The sequence below is a fragment of the Gambusia affinis genome, linkage group LG13, assembly GCF_019740435.1.
Source record: "Gambusia affinis linkage group LG13, SWU_Gaff_1.0, whole genome shotgun sequence".
In the NCBI taxonomy this organism is placed as follows: domain Eukaryota; kingdom Metazoa; phylum Chordata; class Actinopteri; order Cyprinodontiformes; family Poeciliidae; genus Gambusia; species Gambusia affinis.
Window position 1 is genome coordinate 22,897,246 of NC_057880.1, and position 26,892 is coordinate 22,924,137.

The 26,892-nt window shown below is 38.8% G+C and overlaps 1 long non-coding RNA gene across 1 annotated transcript in view; it reads left to right on the forward strand.

Moving 5' to 3' along the window:
• The first annotated feature begins 4,958 nt into the window (after nucleotides 1-4,958).
• The window catches only part of LOC122842195, a 45,813-nt gene continuing 23,879 nt past the window's right edge, over nucleotides 4,959-26,892 (forward strand). Inside the window, exon 1 of the long non-coding RNA XR_006372507.1 lies at nucleotides 4,959-5,191. This is a non-coding gene — a long non-coding RNA (uncharacterized LOC122842195). The remainder of the gene's footprint in view (nucleotides 5,192-26,892) is intronic.

Below are 26,892 nucleotides of genomic sequence, written 5' to 3' on the forward strand. Positions count from 1 at the left end.
GCCAGATCTGACTGACAGTTTCCAGCCCAAATACAACGTAAAACCAGCCCAGCTCCAAAACTCCAGCCCAAATCCTAACCTCTACAGAAAATCATGCTAATAGCTCCAGGTTTATATACGACTCCTGAAACATAACGGCACTTGTTTTTTTTGGTTTTTTTTCTTTTAAATTGTGAAGTCGCACTGGAAATTCTGTTTTACATTACGATTCTTCATTAACCAATGACTATGAATCATTGATGATGTAACCTTTGACAGATTCTTGACATTTCAAAATGAATGAAATAGAAAAATGAGTGCAAGGATACACCGTTTTATTAAAGTGTGCTTGTTTTGTGCTTCTGAATTCCTGACAAATGTGAAAAGCAGCACAAGTTTTAAGAAAACTGTCTATTTCAACTAACCATGCTCTAAAGAAGCCAATGTAAGGGGGGATTTTTCTTTCATAATACAAGAGCACATATTTTCAGTCTGAAAACAGTATTACGTCTTTTGTTCTCAAAACGTTTAGTACTTTTGCTTACACTTTCATTTTGAAAGCAGGACTTCTTGTCTTTCTTCTCAAAACTTGTGATGATTGCACTTAAAACTTCTTCTCACACTCAGTCTCTGCTCTGACTCCAAAGCCCAGAACATTGTCTTGACAATAAGACAACAAATTGTCTTACCAATTTCCTGCACAAAGAAATGAAGTTGATCATTTTTAGTATACATATATATATTTATCACCATTATTTTTGTTGTAAGAAAATGTTTTAAGCTAATAAACCTTAAGGACATGAATTCATTTTATTCCAAAAAATCTAAAAACGTTTTTAAGTTACACAGGTTCTTACTTTTAAGACCATAAAATGGTGATTATTGTGAGTCTTGAACAATAATGTGGTCAGCCTGATGCAGATGATGATTAAAAAAAAGTTGGCAGTGGTGGATGGCAGCGATTATCTGACTTTGATTGGATGATTGGCCGATGAATTATTCATGTAATTTCTCAATCCCATGGCAAATATCTCTTTACTTTGGCATTAAAGGTACAGGCTGAACTTGAACTAGCATTCACACCATTTTCTCCCTCCTGCTCCTTTCTTGCCTTTTTTTCCTGCATGCATCTCTCCTTCTCCTTCTTAGCTGAGGAACCACAGTCCTTATGCAACCAAATCAGAACGCTATTTAGAGAGATGAAGTTAAATAAACGGGGCTGTGAGTCAGATCCAACTGGGGGCTCTTATGTAACAATGAGGTTACTTCATTGATGAATGCACCTTGGAAGAGACACTGATTCTCAAGGTCTCGGTTTATTTTAATTACCAGTGGAATAAGTTTTCCTGTGAAAACCAAGTCGACTCGGTCACAAGGCGGCTACCTTACGCTACAGTTAAAAACGGCTGGGTTTGCACAACTTTTCTAAAAAATTTATTGATTCAAAAGTTTTCCAAGGACTTTAAGGCTGTAGAAAGTTTCTACTGACATTTACGGCCATGAATAAAAGTACTCCATACTCCATCTTTCACTTCTAGATTTTTCCTGATGTCCATAAGTGGTGACAGATTATCACAGTGAGGTCTGTCTGCTGAAACATGCTTTGCTTCAATGTGGGAGATATATTTAAAATGCTTTATTCACACATTTGTCCTGTTTTGAAGTTGCTGTAGGCAGAAAGTTAACTAATGACTAATTTTGTGCCACAACATAATATTTTTCTGTCTATTGGATCTGAAAGGATACAATCTTCAGAGAGCAGCAGTAGTATGAATGAAAATATCCGGTTAATGCTTCTGGAAAAGAGAAGTGTTTTGTTGTCGACTTAAAATTAGAAACCACTTGCTGCATTCTTGTTGGTTGTGCAGGAGACTGCACTTCTGCTTTTCAAAGATGTACGGTTGAACAATTGGACATCTGTTTTCAGTCATTTTCATGTGTGAAAACATTTACTTGGACGTGGCCAGCGTCAGCTTATTTGGATTTAAAGTGACAAGAGACCCTAAAACAGCTTATAGGCAGAACCGACCAGAATAAAATCTCATCTTATCTAAGGCTGCATTTACAGCGGCCCTGTTTAGGCCGCTTTAATCATTAGCCTAGAAAGTCCGGTTTGTTTGTGGATGTGTGAATGAGTAAACGAACTCTGGTCTACCTAGAAACTTCAATCTTAGTTTGGTTGAACTGAACTCTGGTGTGGTTTAAATGCATATGTGAATGCTACACGAAAACTGCTCCAAAAGCAGGAAATGGGTAAATATAATCAAAACAAATGGGAGAGACTAACTGTAGCGGGAGAAACGATTTGTGGTTTTTAGACAAAAGAGAAATCCTAAACTGTTCAAGTCTGACACCACTCCATTTTTGTTTACATTTTGTGAGGAAGGATGTTGCTCTCAGAGTCTTCTTCAGACGTTTTTGTGTAATTTCCTTCAGTTGTTCTTGGTGCAGCGCCCCTACGGGTGAAGAGGTGAACTGGATTTTGAAAGAGTCTGGTTCATTTGACACAGTGCAGTGTGAAAGGGAACCACAGCAGCTAAAAATGTAACAAATGTTGCAACTTTGGTCCCCAATCGATCCGAGTCTACTGGACTATCAGTTGTGAAGAATTATTTTGTGAAAAGTGTGATGAACATATTTTGTTTTGCTCGTTGACCTTCTCCTAACTGTTTCTGTTCAGATATTACTGTCGCAGCTGAAACTCTCAAAGTCCTTATCATATAATAACACAGCAGAAAGCCAAAGCTGCAAATAGGATAAAAACATCCATCAGTTCTTCCAGCCCGGGTCGGCTTCCTGTAGCTGAGCTCAGCACTGATCGCTGCCCGTCTGTCCTGCTGCCCTGACCTCTGTCCAAACCCAGCGGATGAGGAAGTGTCAGTGGGAACTGGCCGGGTCAGGCGGGCTCTCGGTGCTGGGATCTCTGGCTCCCGGCTGCTCGGCCTACTGTACCGAGGGCTCCACATGTGTTTCCTGTTGTTTTTCAGTGCCGGCCCTCTGCACCAGAGCAGAGGCCTTTTCCTGAGGCTTTGTTTGGTGTGACCTCTGGGAATGGCTTAAATTTAGGTGTGTTTGACAGACCCGTCTGACCCGCGCTCTCATGTGGGCCACAGCCAATACTGTATTTTTCTTTTTACTCTCCTCTGCTCATATTTAAAATATCAGATCTTTTGCAACACTGCAAAAACACAGAATCTTACCAAGTTTTGTTTGTCTAATTTCTAGTGCAAGTATAAAATAAAGCAAAAACAAATTTAGAAGGAAGTTTTCAGCAAGATGCAAGAGCTCGTTTTAATATGTCAATAAAAAGTATTAGTAAGCATTTGTAACATGGGAAAAATGTCTTGATAAAATGCCAAGTGTAACTAGTTTTTTTATTAATCTGAAGAAATTCTTGACTAAAACAAGCTCCTATATCTTGCATAAAAGTTAGTTTTGTCTTATATTTGTCTAGAAAATGGACCAAAAACACTTGATCGTTTTTTTCAGTGCTGCTATAAGGCAACAGTTGTTCTATATACAACATAGATGTATCTATATAGACTATATATAGATATATTTATTTTAATGAATACATGTTTTTCATAGAGTCATAGTCCCACATCATAATATTTTGGGATTCTTATGAATATAAACAATACTAACAATTTGAAAGGTGTGAAGTTATAGTAATATTTTTGAGAACAATATATAACAACTGGGTAAGGGAAGCATTAAAGTCGTTGATTAGTATATTAAGTTTGTACTTCATTATGTATGGAACTAATTTATTACTGCTATAAATTGCCGTTGCAAAATATTTTTTCTGCAGTGGATAGGCACCCAAAACTGTTTCAAGCCCAGGAAACATTCTGTAATTATCGACTTGTTTTAAGACAATAAATACATAATTTTTTATAAAAAAAGTACTTTTTATAAGTGGAGTAATCTGCCAAACTGCAGAAACACAAAATCTCACCAAGTAATTTTTTCTAACTTCTTTTGCAAATATCTTGAAATAAGATAAAACTAATTTAACTTTTCATCAAGATGTAGTCAATAATTCCTTAATATGAATGAAAGAGAACTAGATCCACCTGCACAAGTTTTCACTCACAGTACATTTTCCCCATATTATAAGAGGAATTAACTCTTTTTTATTGAAATATTGACTTAAAATAAACTCCTATATCTTGCTGAAAAGTTACTTATGGGTTAGTTTTGTCTTATTTCAAGTGTGGTAAAATATTTTAACTAGAAAATACTCTTATAAGATTTTATTTTATTTTTTTTGCAATTAAGTCAATAATTTCTTTATATTCATAAAAATTCACTAGTTCCATTGGCAGATTATTTCACTTATAACGAAACATTTTTCCATGTTATTATGTAATTGTGAACTTAAAGCTCCTATTTCTTGCTGAAAGGCTACTTGTAATTTAGTTTTGTCTTATTTCACGTGTACTGAGATATTTGCACTAGAAACTAGACCAAAAGTCGGTGAGCTTTTGGTGCTCTGGCTGTTTGTTTTCCCGTACAGCCTGACGTCCACATGGATCGGTGCAGCAGGACGGTCCTGCAGCTTTCAAACACAAACAGGAATGTGAGACATGACATGTTTGTTTATATTTATCCGGGACTGCAGCCTTTTCCAGAGAGTTGTTGTGTCAACCGCAGCTGGGGATCGCTCCGTTATTCTTGCTTTCTCTCATGTGCTTCATTGGTCTAAACTCAATCAGGAAAACTTTATTCTGTTTCAAACACTGACTTCAGGTGAAAACTTAACGTAATGGTGAAAACTTCAGCTTCAGAGATAAAACCTCGGTTGTAGAAAGAAGCAAACAAATTTCCACACTGTCTGTCAAAATGTAAAAGTTATGTGAGAAAAATAAGCACATCCATTTTACTTCCATATGTAACGGATATTAGATACAAAGGTGAAATTCTTGCTAGAATATGTTTGTTAAACATCTTTGTATATATTTTATAACTGCCTTGTGATGAGTGGTGTTTGGCGCCCCCTACTGGTTGCCTATAAATAAGAGGGGAAACCGGAAATTCCACACAGACGGTTTTGCACTCTTATGTGGTAAGTCATCAAATCTGGTTCTCCTCTGACTTGTTTTTGTGGTTTTGTTCGGGGACTAAATTGGAGTGTTGTTGCGATACACAGAGTGACAGGTGGACCAGTAAGGGCGGCTAACAGGATGTTTCTGTCAACCACTCATTACAGGTAAAAATGTCAATAATTTAATGTGTCAGTTATGTTTGTCAGTTTGTCAGTTATGTTTGTCAGTTTGTCTGTTGTATTAGCCTGTTTGTCAGTTATGTTTGCCAATTTGTTAGTTTGTTTGTTAGCTGTTTCCATGACAACATGGCCGTTGTTTCCTGTGGAGCACTAGAGGGTGCTATTTAGTAATTTAATAATTAATTTTGATTGCTATCTGTATTTATTTTTCTAGATTGTTTTATTTATAAAAGAAAGATGAAATTGTATAAAAATTATATTAAAAATGTATTATTAATTATAACCACTATACGATCACATGTTAGAGAAAAAATATATATTGTTAAACTTCATTGTAATAATTATTTGTGACACAGACGGTTTTGCACTCTTGTGTGAGGACAGGTGGACCAGTAAGGGCGGCTAACATGATGTTTTTGTCAACCACTCATTACAGGTTGTAAATAAAACCACTTACAATCCAACCCACTGTCCACGCGAGTCTGTCTGACAGGACCGGTATAAAGGAAGCTGTTACACATATAAAGTCACCGGTTCGGTCTGCGGCTGTTCTTTCATCCCAATTAGCACCGATTAGGGAACGGTACCGACACCATTTGATTGATAGATGAGCGCAGTCATTGATTGGCTCGTCATTTACGTCACTGAAATCTCAAAACAGTGTTTAGGGTTTAGGTGTGTACCGCAGAGACGCCGTCTGCTGTCAGAGATCTGCTCGATATGGAGGTCTTTAAGTATGAGTTTAATCAGGAGCAGCGCAGGAACACATGCAGTAACTTCTGCAGCAGAATGACTGTGAATTAGCAACGATGCTAGCAGTTAGCCGCTAGATGCTCTGAAATACAGAGAGAACTGGTGCAGCTGTGGTCAGCTTTCTGATGGAGCTGCTGTTTAGCGTTGACAGAGTAAAACACCAGAACAGAGTAAACGCTAGAAAAATGGTGCATTCACACAAACGAGTGTGTGTGCGTGTGTGTGTGTGTGTGCACTTCTGGTGCGTTCACACCAAGCGCGTTTTGAGCGTCAGGCGAGTCTGGTTTACATTCAAAATCTCTGTGGAGCGGTGGACGCGTTGGACGCGTCAAATGCTCCAAACGGTTAAAATCGTGCTGCGCTAAACGCTGGAAACACCACGGCCCTCGACGCGCCTCACATAGACTTTGAAAGTAAACCTGATGCGCCTGACGCTCAACCAGCAGGTTCAGGTTAAACGGGGGGCAACGCTAATTTTGGGAGAGGGAAAATGAATCTATGAGCAACAATGATATTACTCAAGTAAAAGAAAAAGGTACAGTGCAGTAAAACATTTTTTTCCCAAAAGAGTTACTCAAGGAAACAAATATTACCCACTTTTGAACATAAACAACAATATTAGTAGACCATAGGTTATTTGTTGACAAGCTTATGGCGCTGTATTGGTATTAGCTAGTCATCATTTAGCTAGCATTACCAGCATCCAACAGCTTTACTCAACTCAGTTGGATAGTTTGGGGAAAAACTGCCAAGTTCTTTGCGTTTTGCTGGTTTGCTGCCATGTTTCTAACGCACACCTGAGAATCTCTACACAGCAGCAGCAGGTCTCCTGCTGCCGCACAGGTGTAAACCCGGGGCCAGCGTCTTAGCGTTCATGTTGCGTTTAAAGGCGGCTCGGAAACATGGGTTACAACGTGTTAAACAATTTTAACTGCTGAAAAAAATGACAGAGGGCACTCAGTTATTTCTGTATCAAATCGATAGAGAAATAACTGAGTCGGCCACTCTGAGGTAAAAACAGCAAACAGCTTCCAGTCCAGGCTGACTCTGTGGGCGGGCAATGCCCACCAATGCCCCCCCAGGCCACCGGGCCTGGTTTGAACGCACTATATTAACTAGTCATGTGAATCGTATTTTTTATTTAGATTAAGGAATAGTAATAACATTTATGCATGGCTATTGGTTTGCATCTCTTGACTGCATCACCTAAATCACCTTTCAGATTTAGGTGATGCACATTTTAAAAACAAAGTGACAGAAAGTACTATAGTGAAATAATCAGCTGATCTGAGCCTTCATCTTTATGTTTGGGCCACCAATGAATTTCTACAAGGCTAAATGAAATATCTGGGTTTATTTTGGTCCATCAGAACCAAAATAAATCCAGTTCTTCATTACTGTCGCTGCAAACATCAGGAGAGTTGACCACAGCTGCTGTTTATGTCCCGCCCACCACAGCGAGGAACAGACCGGATAATGGAAAAGCTCAGTACCTGGCGCGGAACCGAACCCGTTGGAGCGCAACCTGCTAAAAGCGCATAAAGACAGGGTTGTCCAAAGTGCGGCTCGGGGGCCATTTGCAGCCTTTGGAAGAATTTTGTCCAGCCGCCAACAAAACTGAGCTGTCCAATTTTTTTAGGGTGAGATTTTCACTGACAAATTTTTATCTCCAAAAACAGCAAATATTTATTTTTCCGTGATCAGTTTTGCTTTAGTTTGAATATCAGAGTAGTTAGGGAACACAAACATCCAATGACGTTTTAGTCAGAAACAGACCAGACCGACAGGTTATTACGGCTGAAAAATGACTGTAAGTTAGTTCTGTCTCATTTCAAATGTACTGAGATCCATTTGGTGAGATTTTGTGTTTTTGCAGTGCTCTGTAGAAGCAGCAGCTCTCGTCTCTCTCTCTGACCTTCCTCGGCTGTAAAGACACCAGAAACCTGCCGCCCCCGCTCCATTAAGCAGAACACGGCTCTCTCCCGTTGGAACCCAAATGTTTTCCATTAAACCAGAGGTGCACTAATTTACAGTGCGGTGAGAAAAAAATAAAAAGAAACTGGCAGCTCAGCAGTTCCCTCCTCTTCCTCTCTGTCCCCGTCCATCGCCACCTTCTCCTCCTCCTCCCGACACGGCGCTCATCCGCCAGCGTGTGACATCACAGCGCTCATCTCCAAGCAAACGGCTAACTGTTCCCAGCAGTGAGTCAGGGTGGGACGGGGCAATGGCTTCCATATGGGGCAAACACTCACACAAACACTCCAGCTCGCTGCTCCTTGTTTTTCCACTGCAGTCCGAGGAGAAACAAGAGAACTGGCACTTTATCTTTCCGATTCTATCTTTCATCTGTAGCCGGGGGGCAGCGTTCTCCCACAGCCGAGCCCACAATCACAAATCTATCATTTTATCATCCCGGTGTAGACAGGAAGGACAGCTCATCGGCTCTCTTTTGCTCTTGCCCAGTGATTGAGGAAATGGTAACTGGATCTCGGTGCTGGGCCGCTCTCCTTCCAGCCGCCACAGGTTTGGCTTGGCGGGGGGCCAGCCGGCAGCCTGACACTGCCTGGGAACATCCTGCCTCCTTGGCAGGACTCGCTGGAGGGGCGCACACGCCGAGCAAGACGCTCAAAATTCATTCACCTACACACAGGAATCCTTGAACCGTTCCACTTTTTGTCACAAACTGCCACAAACATTTGTTTTTTTGTTTTAGTTTTGCAGTTTGAGTGCCAAGCAGAAACTCAGCTGGTTTACCTTCACAAGTGGAGCATTGCAGCGTTCGCTATAATTGCTGTTGCAAAACCTTTTGTGTTTTGAGTTATTTTTGAGGTTTGGTTATTCTGTGCTCCTTACTCTCTTTTTTTGTACTACCTCAGTCTGGTTTCTGTTTTATCCTAGTCCAATCCTTCTTAGTGTTTTTAGTTATGTTTAATTCTTGCCACCCTAGATCATTGGTGTCAAACTCAGCGTCATTTTGGGCCACATCAAAAATCTGAATGTACTTAAAGGGCCGGTTGTGCCAGAATGTACTGATAAAACCAATTCAACTGTTAAAAAAACAACAAGTGGCTCATTGTTTCAGCATTCAGTGAGTGTTTCTTATAATTAAATCATATTTTACATCTTTTCACACTTTGCTTTTGGGTTTTTTTTAGCAATCAAAACCAGATTTCGTGCTGATAATTTATAAATATTTGTGAGGAATTTTTATGATATTTGTGCTAATTTATCATGTTAAAGATGATTTTTTTATTAAACGACTACAACTTTACATCAAGGACGGCTGAGGCAGCAGCCACTTCAGTCCAATGTTTTTGGCCAATTTTGAGAACATTTTGCAGTAAAAATCAGAAATAATGTGGGAATCTGTAGATTTTGTGTAGATTTTGTTGGAACTTTGGGCCAGATTGTTGCAGAGGGCCACATAAAAAGCTACGGCGAGTTTGACACGTACCCCAAATGAATTATGTTTCTCCCCTCACACCTGCAACCCTCCTCAGCCAAGATCTTCTTCAGAGGTTTTCGTGTCGTTTCCTTCAGTGGTTCTTGGTGCGGCGCCCCCACTGGTGAGGAGGTGAACTGGTTTTTCAGATGTTTTGATAGTGCAGTGTGAAAGCAAACCGCAGCAGATGAAAATTTAACAAATGTTGCCGTTTTGATCTCCAGTCGAACCGAGTTTACTGAACTATCAGGTGTGTTTCACAAAGTTTCATGGTTTTCTTTATTTCAAAACCTAGAAATCGAAGTAGAACAGTGGTTCCTCAAAATAAAGCAAAAATCGATGACACCAACAGGTAAAGTAACATTCGAAGCTCCAAACTAGTTTTATTTCACTGGACTGAGGGTAAAAATGGCTCTTTGGATTCTATCAATCAGTGAAGTTTGTGCCTGAAATGTAAACAAAAGTTCAATGCGTGTTAATACTTCAGCGAGGGGCTGAGTTTGTGACCAGTACAGATGCATTTTCCGAGCAGTGGCGTTCCCATATGGAGCTGATTTGAGATCACACACAGAACGGAGAAGGCAGGTTGTCACCGTAGGAAGAAGTTTGTGCGTGTGGTTGACTGAAGGCTGCAGAGACGTTAATGAATGTCTGGCCTTTGTTCTCCAGCAACACAGAGGCTTTATGGCTCTACTGTAACCCTTAAATCTCTGTTTCGCTCCGCACAAACACATGCCGCCTCTTTATATCTCAAACACAAGCCCGGGGCTCCCTCTTTCTCTCCAAACTTTGATTTATAGGCTCCAGCCTGAGTGAAAGGCAGCCAGTGGAAAAGTTTGTGTTTAGTGCAAAGGAGGAGTGTGTTTGCATCCATTTGTGGAGAGATTAAGAAAAGGGGATTTCTTCTTCAAAGTGATGCCAGTGGAAGCAGAGCTTTTGTTTGGTTGCTCTGGTTTTTTTTCTGTCTTTTTCTTCCTCATTAATCATAGTTAATGTCCGTCTAATCCTTCCTGTGCTGGGCTGATTGCTGGCCAGGGGGTCGTCATCAGCAGATAGAAAACGTAACGCCAAAAAGATGATGGGGGGGGGATGGAGTCGAGGAAGAAAGGTAGAGTACTAAACCTGTACTGGAGTAAGAGTAACACAACTTCAGCATTAAGTAGGCGTCCAAAATGTTACTCAAGTAAAAGTAAATAGGTGTGGGGTAAAAAAAATAAAGAAAAATCTACTTAAATACTGAGTAACTAATCAAATTATAAATTATTTACTATTTAAAAATTACATCATCAGATATAAAGTGGAAATTTTAGCATTTTAAGGACAAAAATGACAACAATTCATTCAAGTAACAAAAAAAAACCCCAACATCAGGCAATAAAAACTTATAGAGCTTTAACAGAAACTGCAGATGTGTGTCTGGTTTCTTAAATGTGTTTTTTCATTTAGTGGGTAGAAAATCAAGAATTTTTACTCAAATAAGAGTAAAAATACTTCTGAATAATATTACTCAAGTAAAAGTAAAAAGAACAAAACACTCCTAAAAGTATTTTTTTTTTCAAAAAAAGTTACTGAAGTTAAAGGCATCCAAACAATTACTCAAATAAGAATAAAAAAGTATTTGGTAAAGAGTTTTACCAGAAGTATTGATCAGTTACTCGGTTGCTGAGTAACTGATCAAATTATTATCAGACAAACCAATATGAGTAACAATAATGAGTGGAAATTTTGGTATTTTAAGGACACAAATTATAATTATTAGTATTAGTAACAAAAAAGTAACTAAATCAATAAAAATAAAATTTTTCCAAATCTGTTTCTTTGGCAAAAAAACTTTAGAAACTTTAACAGAAACTGCAGATGTGTGTCTCAGTTTGGTGAATTTTAGGTTCAAACATGTTTGTTTTCCATTGACTGCGTAAAACCCCCCAGAAATTTCACTTGAGTAGAAATACTTCATAATAAAGTTACTCAAGTAAATGTAATTGATTACAGAACTTTGATAAAAAATTATATTTCCAGTGCAGGATACTTCCATCTTGATTTTAAAAGACGTCCTCAATGATTCCTACTCTGTCAATATTGAAAACCATAAAGCAGTAAAGTGTAAGCAGGTGAAAACAATGCAGGAGGAAAAAGCCTCTTCCAGGAATCAGGAGGGCTTAGCTACACTTTCCTCCATCAATGAACTCCTTGTCTCGCTGCGTGGGATGTGGAAACAGCTTTTTTTTTAAAACATCCTCCTCCCGGCCGGTGGATTTCAGATCTGGACGTTGTGTAAGTCGTATGGGGGATTTTTCCCAGAATGCAGCAGAGCTCTAGATGCCAAAGCTGAGTACCCAGCAGAGAACACCAGGGACTTTTAATTCGCTGCTTAATCAAGCATGCACCTGCTAGGCTGCTTTTCACAAGCTTCGCTGTGAGGTAACGTTTGTCTGTTTGCCCACATGAATGTTTACACCAAGACGAAGCTACGATGCGTTGAACTGAGGTCTGCATTACCTCAGTTAGCGCCCAACATGCTAACTGAGGCTAGTTAGGTTTTTTCCTCATTTCTGTGTGAATTTTCTGAGTCATCCTCTCCTGGAAAGACAAGCAGCTGTCCTAAATACTTCTCTGAGATGACCTTTGAACTCTTCCAAGATTGATAGATAGGAAAAATTGCTTCCCTGAGGATACCTCCTGATGGTTTTCCAGTAAACTGCCAACTCCTGCATTTACAAAAGGTTACTGAAGTGAAAGTGAAAAGTAGCTGACCAAGAAATTACTCAAGAGTAAAAAAGTATTTGATAAAAATTGTTATTTAATATTTAAAAATTACATCATCAGATGGACCAAAAATACTAGTTAAAAATACTAGTTACTAGTTAATACTAAAATTTTGGTATTTTAAGGACCAAAATGACAATAATTCATAAAGGTAACAAAAAATAACAAAATCAGCCAAAAGAAAATATTTTTTCAAATCAGTTTCTTTTAATAAAAACTTATGAAACTTAAATTAGGAAGTCACTGGTCATATTTGAGATATATATCACATTTTTATAACTGAAGTTAACGTAGTTACTAGATTATGCTATAAAATGGCAAGGAGGACACATTAAGCCCCTTTACAAAGTTTTGGGTGCACTGGTTCTGTTCTCAGAATCACAGTTAACGTATTTAAAACAAACCGAATAAAAGAAAATAATCACAAGGCGGAGAAGAGGACAAAATCATGAATGAAAGGAGGGTCCAGTGTCTGTTTACATTCCCAGCCTCTTTATGGCGTGTTTACTCTTCAATAACGACTGAAAAGAAAAAGAAAGGTTAATGCGTTTGAGTTCATCAGATTCGCCCCGACATCTGCGAGGGGTTTGTTTTGGAACGGCTTCTCAGAGCGGCAAAAGGAAGGTTCTGCCAGAAGCTCGAAATCATTCAATCACCAACACTTTTGGGACCATTTTACATCATTAGGCACAATAAAAACTGACGAGTTTTCTTTTTCTCCTCTCATGACGACCAAATGGTGAAAATGTCTTCTGCTGGCGCGGCGTGTGAGAAACAAGATCTCGTGTCCCGCGTTCGCTCAATAATATGAGAAGACAATCGCACGGTTCGTCCAACTATCGATATTTGCCAACAATTAAAGCTGGAGGAGGAAAAGTGGAGATGGAAACCCCAGTGTTCCAGGAAAACCCTCCCATGCAGCCAAAACCAAATACAACCAATTTCTTGAATTGTCACGCTTGTTGATTCATCGTCAAATACTGTCAAAGCTTGCATAACCGACATGATTTGTTCACCATTACAAATATGACAATAATTGTAATGTGTGGGTTTCTAATTGTGTGGGTTTGGATTCACAGAGCAGTACAATGATGCTGAGGTTACGGATCCACTAACAGAATAATTCAGTCCTGACAAGAACAAGATGCAAGAAAAATCTAAAATGTCATTAATAAATGCAAGAATGATGGTACAACAGGTTGATTTTTTATTTTCTGTTAACTGATTGGCTCAGAAATCCATCCATCCATTTTCTAATCACCCTTCGTCCCTAATGGGGTCAGGAGGGTTGCTGGTTCCTCCCCAGCTAACGTTCCGGGCGAGAGGTAGGTTCACCCTGGACAGGTCACCAGTCAGTCTGTCCCCGGGCAACACAGAAAACATACAGGACACACAACACACACACTCACACCTAGGGAGAATTTAGAGAGACCAATTAACCTGACAGTCATGTTTTTGGACTGTGGGAGGAAGCCGGAGAACCCGGAGAGAACCCATGCATGCACAGGGAGAACATGCAAACTCCATGCAGAAAGATCCCGGGCCGGGAATCGAACCCAGGACCTTCTTGCTGCAAGGCAACAGCTCTACCAACTGCGCCACTGTGCAGCCCGGCTCAGAAATCTTTAATTACAATTTAAGACATCTGAAATGTAATTATGACCAGTCAAAAATACATTTTTATATATCTGAGTTAAGAATTATGGACTATTTAATCAATTCCCAAACTAAAAATGCTAATTTTTAAAAATCTTTTTCTTCATTGTTTTATTAAAATTACCAAATGTTATGTAAATCTGTGACGTTTTGACTATATTCACAATACTAATTGTGATATCTCAAATAGAAAAGCTATCATTTGTTGATATCTCATAAGGAATTTTGACTTATCAAAATTATACTTCCAGATATCACTAATTTAGTTTTACCAAGTCATTATATCCTTTCAAGATATCTGTAATTTAATTTACACCAGTCAAATTATTTGAACTTCTATATCTAAAAATACCTTCAAGATATCTTTCATCAGAATTGTAACTAGTCAGAACAAAAAGTGAGATATCTCAAATTTACTTTATGACTAGTCATAAAGTAATATCTAAAATATGTGTCAGATAGTCAGTGATTCATTGCAGAGATCTTGAATTAAAGCTTTCAAACAACCAAATTGTAAATCATTAATACTGGTCAGAATGTAATCAGAGATATTTCATATTTTAGGCCCACCGTAGATAGAAAAAAAAGGAGGAGTACATTTCCGCTAAAACTCCATTAATATCAGGAATTTTCTATAAAAAAAATAAATTCTGAGCTTGAAAAGTCAAAACAGAGAAGTAGAGGCCGATCTCAGAGATTTTCTAGAAAAAATAAGAAAATTTCAGAATTTTAAAAGTCGAAAATTTACCAAATATTTACCCATTTTTCTCAAAATTTCAGAATTTTTTCTTGCAAATTTTAAACTTTTCAAACTCAGAAATGTCCTCGTTTTTTTTCCAAGAAACTTTATTTCTTTTGGGCAGAAACCGCTTGTTTCAGTTTCGTCGTTTCTATCTGCGATGGCCATAGTATGCCGTCATAATTTTGTCTGGTCACAATATAATTAGAGCCATAAACCAGTTTCAGATATGTAAGCGAGTGGAAACTGATTTTATGTTAAAACGGCCTGCCATACCCAGCAGACTCCATGGCTCTATGGGAAATGGAAAGTGTCAGGGTGTGATGAACCAGCAAGAGGCTCCACAGAGAGTTCAATGAGAGACAGACTGCTGGCCGTACCAACCTGCAGGATGATTCATCCCAAACCACCGCAAATATCTTTCTCCTCCATCTCAGTCAGAGATACACACTTAAATCAGCCTTCACACACACACACACACACATATTCATCCTGTGGAAACTCCCTCATCATCACTCCCGTTGTGATAATAATTGTTATGTCCAACATTACCATAGCAATGTTAGCAAACACTTTCAGATCTGCCAAACTCCACGAAAGATAAAACTGATGGCGAATGCTTGGCGGCGATGCCATCAATCTGCCTCCATTTGCTGTAAGCCGACATCGCCATCAGGGAGGCGGCGGTGGGATTTAGTGGCTGTAGAGTTTGTGATAAAGTCCAGATAAAAGTTAGGAGTTGGAGATTAAAGCAGCATTGCAGTCTCATTTGATTGCTTGTAATAGCCGGATCTGACGAGACTGAAACGGGGAATGTTTATTCCAGGAACGTCTTGCATCACAGCACTCTGCATTTGAGCAATATTTGTGTTTTGTTGATATTAGAGCACTGTTGCAACACTGCAAAAAATGCTAAATCTAACTATTTTTTTGTTTCATTTGCAGTCCATATGTCTTGACTTACAAGTAATGTACAATGCAAGACATTTTTCCCATATTATGAAAAAATCTGCATGTGGAACAAATACTTTTTAATAAATATTAAGGAACTATTGAGTTCATAAAATTAATAAAATGTGTAGTTGTTCAAAAGTCATTTTTTGCAATCAAAATTCAAATTACTTTATGTTTCTAATAGTCTTTCATGAAACCTCTGCTTTATGTCTTTAAAATGCCGCTGCATTGTAAAGCATAAGGAATGATTATTAGCTAAATCAGTTGAATAAAAAATACAAAATGATAATTTTCTCCAAAAAAGTTATTTTCTTACAAACTGAAACATTATTCAACACAATCTTTTATGACAAAAGAACAAATTAGGGCTGTGAATTAAAAATAAAAACTTTTCCTTTTGCTAACAACATATGCAAAAACATAATTGAAATCAAACAAAAATGATTCAGACATTAAAACATTTTGTCTGTTGATCTGCTGACAGGTGTGCTCACTGGCGCCGCCATTATTGGGCCGTGCGTCGCAATCGTGTCACATGGCGTCAGGGAAATTAACAACATACATCAGGCCTGCGATTACACAACGCTAAACACTGTCAACAACACTAAAAAAAAACAAAACATGAAAAATACAAGACTGTAAAGTTGAGTTCATCCCCAACCGGTGGTTTCTGGATGGTAAGTCAACAACTGAACAACCGTCTTTCCCAGCGGAAATTGTACAGAAATACAAAGAAATATTAACTTGGTGACTAAATTTAGTTGTGTGGTTTTTTTTAAGCAGCTGTCTTTAAAAACAGTCGAGACCCAACTAGAAGCATGAAAACTTGAAAAAAGTAAATTTTGCACAATAGGTCTCCTTTAAATTCTGTTTTGGAAATTTTAATCTTTTTGAAATCATCGTGGTGTTTCTATTGTAACTGTGCAGTGATTGAATAAAAAGAAATCTTTAATTTTTGAACCAGTCTAATCCAGTCCTCTCCGTTAATCACTTCTACTCATTTCATTTTCACCAGATGAAATCTTTTTTCTCACAAACAGCTCAAATGTGTTTGATTGGGCGCCATGTTCATAGAAGTACAACACCAGACTTGTTGCACGTTTTTGTCTTTATTTCCATTAATAAAGTCTTTTTCTCAGATGTGCTCTCGACTGTACCTCTTACAGGCATGTACAACGTTAACAAAAACACTTCAACCACATTCTCAGTCTTGCCAGCTTGGATTTATGACATTTGTTTCAATCTGTAACCTTTGTACAACCACACGCCTTCCATGTTAGCGATGCGGTCACCAGAATACGCTGAGGGAACCTCCAGAAACCCATGTATTTCACAGGAGAAGCCAAACCTTTTGCTAACCACAGTCACCTTATTTCTTCATTTGGTGGGTTTCCAGATCTTGGCTGCAGCTCAACACTGGAGTGACATTTCGCAACAGCATTTACAGCGGCGTAGCGGCTAAATCTACAGAAACGCAAGACTCCGATACTGTTGATACGTCAAGCTTGAGCAACAGCACCGCAACGTTCAAGGGTGAAGATAAACAGACGTGGAGCTCCATACACATTCCCGCATGAAAGCGCACATACGCACACGGGCCGTCAGCATTCCTCCAGCATGAAAGTGCTTTCATGTTTACAGCAGAACAAACAGAGCAGGGCTTCACCTCCTGTGTTTATCTGCAAAATGCTGGTTTCCATGACTGCCTCCCCTCCCAGCAGCTAGAAACAAAACATTTGCTTGGAAGGATTAGAGTCTGACAAGCAGGAAGCATAAAAGAAACATAATGAGGCATGTTTCTAATCATTTTTTTATATGTCATTAGCAGCAATAAGGACAGTTTCTTACAATTAGGGAATATGAATCAACTGAAATTGTCAGAAACAGGCAACTACAGCTAATGGCGAAACATTATGTCATCCTTCAGCTGAGATTAATTCGATTTTATACTTTCCTAATTCAGATAGAAAAATACCAATATTCTTCTTCGCTGATGAGGTTTCAATCATTTTAAAACTTTGGTTTCTGAAAAGAGTGAAAGACATTTTCTTGCACTGAGACAAAATCTTGGCAAGTGATTTTCTTCTAGTTTTTTGTGCAAATATCTTAGTACACTTGAAATAAGTCAAAATTAACTTACAAGTAACTTTTTAGTAAGATATCAGACCTTGTTATATGTCAATAATTCCTTAATATTGATGTAAAAAACTACTGGATTCACTGACTGATCTATTCTACTATAGATCTATTCTACTTTTAAAAAGATTTCTTCCCATGTTATAAGTGAAGCAATCAGCCAACGGAATTAGAACTGGGTTGCTAGGTAACGGGCTGGCGTTGCTAGGTAACAGTTGTGAAATAATCTGCCAGTAGAACTAGTACTTTTTCATCAATATTAAGCAGTTACTGACTTAAAACAATCCCTATGTTGTGCTGAAAAGTTACTTTGAAGTTTTATCTTATTTCAGAGATTAATTTATGTCGAGGTTGAGAAATTTTAAGTTAGTATATAAATTTAATAAAACGCAATAAGACTGGGAATCATGTAAGTAGCTGCAGTAAAGCAGCTAACCTCCAAGTGCAGTAAATATCTTTTTTGCAACTAAACATATTGAAGCAGTTGGGCTTCTAAAGAAACAAGTAAAAAGTTTATAAACCAACATGAAGCTCATATTCCTCCACAGCATGACCAAACAATAACAATGGTCACATATGTGACGTCAATGCCGCATTATTTGTTGCAGACTTCATGCGTTTCCTCTGAGGGTGCATTCACACCAGCCCTTTAGTTCACATTAATCCAACTTTAGCTCAGTTGTCTAGAATGTCCGGTTCTTTTGGAGAGACGTGTGAACTCTGGTCCACCTAATAGCCTCGGTCTCTGTTCGGTTGAAGTGAACTCTGATACGGTTCAAATGCATGTGAACGCCAAGTGGACTGGAGACCGCTCCAAAAGCACAAAACATACTATAGTGTGGGGCATTCTGGGTAAATATAACCAAAGCAAAGACAAGGTCTAGCGCTAGCAGGAGAAATGATTCTTAGTCTTTTAAGAAAGACAATAGCGAAATCCTACAACATGACGCTACTGCATATTTGCTTACATTTTGTGAAGGAGGAGGTTGCGCTCATTGTCTTCTTTAGAGGTTTTTGTGTTGTGTCCTTCTCTGGTTCTTGGTGCAGCGCCACCACAGGCGAGGAAGGGAACAGGTTTGTCATTTAGTTTGGATTATTTCTTACAGAACAGTGTGAAAGCAAACTGCTGCAGCTGGAAAATGTAATAAATGCTGCAATACTCGGTTTATCAGATAGACGGCTGCGTGTGGACAACGCCCAAGTCTGTTGGACTATCAGGTGTGACAACACACTAAAGGTGATTTAATGAGTCCAAACTTGCGTCTTGGTTCTGGGAAAGTTCTGCTCTCTATCAGCCAGCGGATGTGGATGGCAAATAGAAATTGTTGATATAGTAAGCACATCTTCATGGTTTTTATTTGTAGATGTGTGCGTACAGTACTTATTTGTTGGACAGCCGTCTAGCCAGTTCTCGTCTCGCTCCATTTGCCATCAGCCCCCCAAATGAAATAAAGAACACATGGATGTTTTCCTCCGTCGCTGCTTCAAAAATAAAGTTTCCTTGATGACATCTCTGCCTGTCTTTCTTCTACGCTACTCCCATCGCTAATCGTAGCCCTGGAACAAGCAATGCCAATCGACCTCAAAATTTCCATTCGGAAAAGAAAAGAAAACCAAAATAAACAAACGATGAGATAAAAAAGGAGAGAAGAAAGCGGAGAAACAACATTTGCGTGCGCGGCAGTGATGGGAGGGCAAACTCTGTGCCAACTGTGTTATGGTTGGCAAACCTTGAAGTGCCTGATCAGCGTTCGAGAGGGAGGGAGGAAAAACAGCAAAGCGACATATAGTGCGGTCACCATTCCCTGTGTGTTTGAACTGTGGGAGAATTTCATGTGGTTGCAATTTTCTTATTAAAGTAATGGGGGTCTATCAGTGTGCAGGAATTACAGATGGAGGTAAAGCGGGTCGGGAGGGAAAGCTGAACACCAGCTGTTAGTGTGAGAGGACGTGTGTATGTTCATTTACAGTAACACTGAAGCTACTACGTGTTAGAAGATATTCACCACATAATGAGCCGGTAATAATGGCACTTTGGACAAAGTGTGCAGCAATTTGGTCTGGGTGTGAAAATAGAGTCCTTGAGTTCTCCTTCAATCGTAAATTTCACAGCAAAATAATTTGACACTTGATCGTATTTATAAGAAAGAGGATTACAACTGATTTGTCAAAATCCAAATAAAACACCAAACATTTTTACGTGTATGTCAGTTATGTTGTTAGTACATTAAAATGATCACATTACTGTTTCTTCCCTATTATAAGGTTTGTAAATCTGTACTTTATTCAGCCTGAAAGAATGTCCCAGATTTACTTTAAGACTAGATTTTTATAATAGAGCATAACCTGTTTCTGGACAAATATGATTCTGAGAAAAACAAGCCAGAATTCTGAGATTAACACCAGAATTTAGAGAAAAAAAAGAAGTCATAATTCTGAGGAAAAAAGTCAAAATTCTGACATTAAATTCAGAATTCTGAGATTAAAGTGTGAATTTAGAAATAAAATAGAATTCTGAGAATAAAGTCAAAATTTTGAGGAAAAAAAAGTCTGAGAATTCTATTCTGAAACTTAAGTCAGAATTCGGAAAAGATCTGAGAGTAAAGTCGAAATTTGGAGAAAAAAGGTCAAAATTCTGATAAATAAAAAGTCAGAATTCAGAAAAAAGGTCAAAATTCTGAGAACAAGAAGTCAAAATACCAACATTAAAGCAATAATTCATTTATAGGAAGACATTTTTCCATCGTCATAGTAAAAATAATCTGCCAGCAACCACTGACTTAAAACAAGCTCCTATGTGACACTGAAAAGCTGCTTGTAAGTTTGTTTTGTCTCATTTCAAGTGCATTAAAATATTTGCACTAGAAACTAGACAAAAATACTTGGTCAGATTTTGTTTTTGTCTCCAAAGCTGCTGTCGGCCACATTCAAAGCTGGAACAGATCAGACGTTATTGATTGAAGTGTTTTGGCTTGACAATCTCGCATGAAACTTATACGTACTTGGCCGTACTTCAGGAGTAAACGCACATTAGGCACGGCTCAATATTTATTCAAACCCTGGATGAAGATCTGTGGGGAAACTACACACGAGTGGAAACAATAAAACGGGAATTTGTTGATTAATTTTTAGCTTAAAGCATTCTTCTGTATTTTTAGCCAAAGCAAAGCGTGGATCAGTGTCAGTGTTTGCTTTATTCTTGTGCCAGTAAAACTCTGGTTTGATGCAATTGTTATGTTCATGAATATATTAGTAACGCAAACTGAGATCAACTGATATGTGAGGGGGAAGAAAGTTGAGAGAGGGAGCAGGCAGGCAGAAGAAAACAAAAGAGGAATGTTTATGTTTCCATGCTATACATCAAATTCCCCTTTCATTACTGAAACCCAGATATTTGCAAAATTTTCACACATCCTTCATAAAGCTGCGCGGTTTTGATTTACCCTCACCAAGATGCGGTTTCTCCCTCCTGGCTGTGTGTGTGGATGGGGTCTCAGGCCTCAGCAGGATTAGCGGTCACAGCGCTTTGCCAAGGAGGTGAACAAATGGGAGGGTGAGTGTTTTCGCTTCCAAAGCCCCAGAACAACAACAAAAAAAGAGAAAATCCTGTGAAAAAAACCAAAATGAATGTCATTCCACTTTAATGAAGATGAGTTTTTAATTTGCTCCAGTTGGGATTTAACGGTTGTCAGGGGACACCGGGGTCATTCGGTTTACTAACCCCGTTTGACGTAACCTTACATGGTTATGTCAAACGCTGTTGGTTTCAACCGCACAGAAATAACCAAGGATGTTATTACAAAGTTTACACAACAGAGAGAGGAGGAATAGGAAGAAGAAGAAGAAGAAAAATAAGGCTGGAAAGATGGTAGACGTGATCCACGCCATCTTAGTAGGCTAATGCATAGCCATGGCTTCAAGACCAACAAAAAGAAAATATGTAGAAACTCTTAACCAAAGTGTGAGAGAAAGATACATGAACAAAATGGCTGCTGTCAGCATCGACCTGTACGAGACAGAGAAGGAAAATATGTCTGTGGATGTGGAAAAACTACCTCCGATCTCAAGTTAATATTTACCTGTTGAACAGGAAGAGTGCGTACAATTTGGAGGAACTTTACGGCCTGAAATCTGAGTGTAAACGGATTCGTAAAGGACGTGCAAACTCTTTGTGTAAATAAAAAGGTTCTGGTGACTGGCTGGGTAAGCACATGTAGAAACACACGTATGTCCGTCTTAGCTAGCACATAAAAGCTACATTAGCTAAGCTAATTTCACTAGTTCTGCAGTAAGTACTACAGTAAATATCAGTGATATTTATCTTAGTATTACACAGAGCTGGTTAATCAAAACTGTAACAAAGTAATAGCCGTAATGTACTTATATTGTTCATAAATAAGACAGAAATAAGGGGAGAGCTATTCCCAACTAGCTCTGTGGTATTTATATCGTTGTCATAGCAACTGTCATGACAGTTAGCTATTGATGCCTACCAACATGGCTGTCAGCTACAAAGTTTCTGGAGGAACTATGTATTACTAACTCATATTTGGATGCTGTGCAGCTGGAAGTATTTTTGCTTTTAGTTTCAATACTTTCAGAAAGTTGTTATGCTGCGTAACCGTGGTAACAATTTTTATTTTATAACTGGGACCAGGTGATTAGCATCTCAAAAGCTTAAATAATTCCTAAACTACAACCCCAAACCTCAGAAGATTTGAAAATGAAGTTTCATGAAACAGGAAAAACAGGAAGTCTGAATCATCTCTTCCATCGATCATAACGAGGAAGCGTCATATCCCCTACTCTATCATCTCTCTGCCTGGTCAACATACTGGACTCAACAACTCTCACATCCCTGCAGAAATAAGCAACTCAGCATTTGACTCAGGTCTGTTGAACCAAATGGTACGTTGAAAGGTTTCAGGAAAGGACTGGTTAGTGTTGGAGGCTCTAAAATGCATATTATAATTTAGATAGAAGCATATTCATGTGGTAGCATGGCCCCAATCAAAGATCTGACCTAAATCCAATTGTGGAAAGAGACTCTACATTTGATCTGATTGATCTTGAGGTGTTTTGCTGAGCAGAATGGGCAAAACTGGTAGAGACCCACCCCAAGACACTTGCAGCCCTCCAGTTATTAAAAGAAAAACTTCATAAAAAAATAAAACAAATGTAATTTCATATTAATGACAATGAGTTTTTAATTCGCTCCTCTGGGGTTTGAACAGTTGACACCAAGGTCAGCCAGCTCACTATCCCTGAAGGGCCATGTCAAACATCATTGGTTATAAAAACATGAAAATCCCTGCGGTTGTAATTACAGTGTTTACACAACAGAGGAAGAAGGGATGAGAAGAAAATGGAGAAGAAGAAAGGCTGGTTGGATGCTGGTAGGAGAAAAGCAGGGAGGGTTTGTGTCTTTTGTCTGGATGGAAGCCAAGGGAAGGCCTGGTAAACCGTGCAGGATTTCTGCGGGTAGATGTCTGAGAACAGATCTGCAGTCTTTTCAAACGGAGAGATGAGATGTGCTGACCTATATTCACATCTTTACACTTTGGGCTGCGGTTGGAAACCTAAAGCAGAGTTTGGTTTGCAGCATCCAAGTCAGTTCTGCATGTCCGCGATGTTGGTGTTTTATGCAGCTGACAGTAATCCGTGTCCCGTCTTGCTTGCATTAAGCAAATCCTGCAGTTGCTTTGGTTCCCAGGCTGAGTTTGACTTGTCACTCCAGCAGAGATTTCTTACCCGCTCCTCTGTGGCGGCTTTGATAATGTTTGAAAACAGAGACATGTTTCATTTGATCATTTTATTAACTGTAATCTGCAACTGCTAGTGGATGTTTGAAGAGACCCTTCAAACATTTACCCACAGAAATGTATTTCGCTGAATGGGTTTGTATTCTAAACTTACAGTAAAGTCTTCTTTATCAACTAGAGTGGAACAAATTATCCACCCTTTCTGATTTGCAAAGCCAAGGCAAAATGCATTGACAATCTGATAATTTAGTGCTTTACAGGAAAATAAAGAAAGGTAAGGAAAATTTTAAGTAAGATTGGATGACCCATGACCTATCCACTTATAGTCATACATATAAGAAGATGTAATATCTTATATTACTGTATAATATCCCATAGTCTGAGCCAGGAGGAACATATCAGTGTTGAATAGAAACTAGTTAGCATCTTTTCCAGCTAGCTAGCTTCGGTTCTAACTATCTGTCTATCTATCAAGCAATTTGTCAAGTTATTAATCAGGCTAGCTAGCTATTTATCACACGATTTAGCTAAGTACTTTGCTAGCTATTTATCTATCTAGCTGTTCATTTAATTAGCTACCTCTCTATCTTCCAGCTATTTGCCTAATAAGCTAGCCGTTTTTTCAGCTATTTATCAAAGTATTTTTAGTTTCTTATGTTTTACTTAAGTTACATCATAAAAAATTGTTTTTTGTCCACTGAGCGGGTGTAAGTTTGGTTGTTTGTGGCTGCAAATTGAAGGCATATGTTGCTGTGGGCCCAACTCATGCAGAAACCGCCAATCTGCTTGAGTGCTAAATTGTGCAAATATAAAAGCAGCAAATTGCCTTTTTGAGCATTTACTCAAAATGAGTTGCCCCAATGATCTTTTTCCGCTTCACATATAATGCAACTCTTTAAATTGTATTTTTTCAGTAATGTATGTGTCGATGTTTGGTGGGCACAATCCAAATTGTTGTCATAAAGATGACAAGAGTTGTCAGTAATCTTAGGTGTTATTCACTTGCAAGAAAAAGAGTGTAAGTCTTAAATGGACTTTGACAGTGAGCCCAGTCCACCCCCACTCCTTGTCCTTTGTCCACAGACGTCTCCTCTGTGAAACCTGACCACGAGGACAATCATCATTCCTCAGCTATTAGAACCAAATCTTTGAATGTGAGGAGATGTGTTGTCAGCTGATTGGCTCTGGTTTCTGCGTAGATGAGTGGAGTGAGGGGTCACTGGCGCTTTTCGGCGACCCCTGACGGCCTCTGGTTTCCTGTCCAGGGACCGCTCAATGGCCCCTATTACGTGTCATTGAAGAAACCAAAAAGTGGTCTCGGTATTCACCACAAGGATCTTTATCATGCAAGCTGCTCAGATGAAACTCAAGAGTTTTCATAATGAATGTGCAAACCATGAGCAGTTGAAGATATAGCTAAGATATGCATGCGCAGATATAGGTGAATTACTCTGAAAGGAAATAAGGTTCTTTCTCTGTCCAAATTTAAAGATCGCTTATCTTTTAAAAGGTTTGTTTTTCTCTGAGGAGATGATTTGGATAGAGCGGAGTAACTAGAGGAAGACCTACTATCAGCTGAGCCAAAGAAAATTCATCCTGCCTGAATGTGGGAACCAAAAGTAACATCCAATTTTACTAGTAAGTTGGAAGCCTATAATGTTGAATTGCACTTAGCAGAATTGAGAGTTGGCAGCGCTGATGAACGGGGAAGAAGAGCTGCTCCGTGAAGAGCAGAAAATCTTTCAGCCTCTGCTCCTGGACGTCTGTTTTCAAGCTAGCTCGTGTTAACTCACTGGGTCAGTAACTTCTGACCTTTTGGAGTAAATCACTGATATTAACTAGAGCTCAGAGAGAAAACAACAGCTCTAACAGCTTTTCTGGAACTAAAATCGTCCATTTTCTGAACTCATTGATAACTAAAACCTTAAAAGCAATAATGTGGATCCCAACTAAATAAAACCCTCATTGTCTTTGATCTGGTTCTGCTATAATATGCAAAAGCAGTAACAAAGCCTTTAGTCGGGAAATCAGGCAGACTGTTTTCATTTGCTTTTAACTCGTTCAAAACTTCTCGTCTGCCAATTACATCAGTGCACATTGCTGAAGGCTACTGGAGGTAACGACTGCAACTGGCTGACCTTACAAAGAACGCTAGCTCTGTCATCAAATAAAAACATTTTTATTGGTGGAAGTAAAAGAAAAATCTATTTCTGAGTTGTTTTCTGGCAGTAAAACTGTCAACATCATCATTTCACAAGCCACATGTTTATTTTCTTCTCCAAAGGAAAGGTAGCACACAGAAGTTATAAGCTTCAGGTTGAAACAGAGCGCTTGCCATAGAAATGAACATGATCAGCTGAAACAGTAGATCTGCCTCTTTAGGGCTGATGTAAATGCGCCGATTGTTCGAACTATAATCTGTTTGCCTAGAAAGTCCGATCCATTTGTGAAGGTCAAAACCATTTCAAACTCTGACGTGGACCAAAAAAAGCAAACTCTGGTTCCGATGTCTCTGGTTGTTTAAAATGAACTCTGATGCGGTTCGAATGCATATGTGAACGCCAAGCAGACCAAAAGCCAGTCCAGGAAGTGGATTATGATGCAGGGTATTCTGGATTAATACAACCAAAACAAATGCTAGATTTTAATGCCAGCAGTAGAAACTGTCTGTGGTCTTTTACCAAAGACAAAAGAAAACTCCCACAACCACTAAAATTTGACTCCACAGCATTTTTGTTTCCATATACCGTATTTTCCGCACTATAAGGCGCACCTAAAAACCTTCAATTTTCTCAAAAGCCGACAGTGCGCCTTATAATACGGTGCGCCTTATATATGTACCAATATTGAGCCACAAGAGGTCGCACAACTACGGTAAGCAGCCGCCGACTTCATTTTACTCCGTAGAAGAAGAACTCCAGCCGCTAGATATTGGCGTCTATCCAGCCGTTAGCAGTCTAGCTAACTGCTAACTGCGTGGAAACAGTGGATGACAGAAAGCCAATACACGTTCACCAAGATGGGGAGACAGCGCCGGACGACATGCGGGCATGTTGGACGCCGTATTCGCCCAACTGTTTAATTCGGACACTGAAGAAGAAGAATTCAAGGGATTTGTGGATGAGGAATAACATAGTAAAGCGAGCTTTACATGTTTATTTTGTGTGTTTACAGCTAAACAAGGTTGGTCATATTGTGAATATGGACATTAACGTTTGAACAACGTTATTGATATATTGTTATTGCTTTGCACTATTTAGAGCGTTACTATATTGTGATTGCACTAACGTTTGATTTATCATAACAGTATCAGACTGTTTTTACGTGTCTATTGAATCGAGGAAACGTTCCCCTCCACTATAGAAATGTTGCGCCACGTCACTAACTTTACCTCGGGGAAAATAATTAAACAGCTGTTTATTCATTTTAGTTGTCAGAACCTGATTTGTAATCTATTAATAACGTTTGACTGACTTAT